Raw genomic sequence first — 1,304 nt, 5'->3', positions numbered from 1 at the left:
GCATTTGGGTCCTCAAAAACCTCCACCCAACTGTGACACCACCAACGTTTTTATATATCATCTTCACCTGCTGACAGGTGATTGCAGCTAAATAGAATACATGGATCCACTACCTACCATTCAAGCAGTAAACTAGTTTCCCCTCTGTAATGTTCTCCTTGTTTGAACAGACTATAGTAGGCCTTTTAGATATTTGTTTTTCTGAAAATGTATTTTTGATATCTGAAATACATTTTTTCCTTGTGAAAAGTAACTTTTTAAACAAAATGAGATTATTCAATTCTAAAATATGTTGGGCCTGCAGGATATCCATGTTTTTGGTTATGTTTTCTTTTCCCTAGATCGAAAAATAAATAAATATTTAAAAAAGGCTGGTAAATAAGGTAAAATGATGAATATATAAAATCCTGAATTGACTTCATATCCAGTTGTTCTATAAGCTTTGCTAAACATATTCTATAGGGCAGCCAGGATGACGTATACCTAACTTCACTAACATCTGCTTTGCCTTTTCTTTTCTCTTTAGCAGCGGAACTAAAGTAGAAAACACCCACTTATTAAATATTAAACTAATAAAATATGATTTAACACATGGGAATTCATCTTACCATTTAAATAGATTTCTGGTTAATTTCAGAAATAAATGCATCTATAAACTGTGTCCTGTAAATATTTTCTTATTCATTTTATAGGATTCTGAATTTATATTTATTATAGAGACATTATCATTATGTGAAAATATACTTGCTTTATACCAGTTTAAATCCAAGCCTTTGCTTGTAATTAATTAGTCATGCATTTTAAACCACTAATGCTGCATCAAACAAACCTATACCAGCTTTTGACTCACAGGTTCCAAATATAAAGGTTAAAATAAGGTGGTTCTGACTTTTCTGAATTTGTTATCAGCATAAAGTCAGAGTATGCTGGAGAAGATTCAGATCATTCCAGAAAAAAAGTTAAAAACGACTTCAAACTTGGAAAACACAGTAAAATGGTTTGTTTTTAACTTTTTTTTGGAAAGTCAGAGTAGCTTATACACAAAACTTACAATTAGAAGCTATCTTACAGAGAAACCTGAGGGAAGCATTACAGTATATTTCTACTCTTCATTGTTTAAGTGAAATTAACCCAATGCTTGTTTGGGCATAAAATAAATGTATTCCCAAAATGTGTGCAGAAATAATCATTCTCCCCCATTCCTGCATAGATACACACACAGGACCATCAGCCCATTTCATGGACTGGAATCTCACTGTCTGCACTTTATATACACACTACATTTATAAATCTGCTTCATTTTT

Source organism: Cyprinodon variegatus, unplaced genomic scaffold (assembly GCF_000732505.1).
Source record: "Cyprinodon variegatus isolate N-32 unplaced genomic scaffold, C_variegatus-1.0 Scaffold2200, whole genome shotgun sequence".
In the NCBI taxonomy this organism is placed as follows: Eukaryota; Metazoa; Chordata; class Actinopteri; order Cyprinodontiformes; family Cyprinodontidae; genus Cyprinodon; species Cyprinodon variegatus.
The sequence above is the reverse complement of the archived record's forward strand: the minus strand, read 5'-3'. Positions refer to the sequence as shown.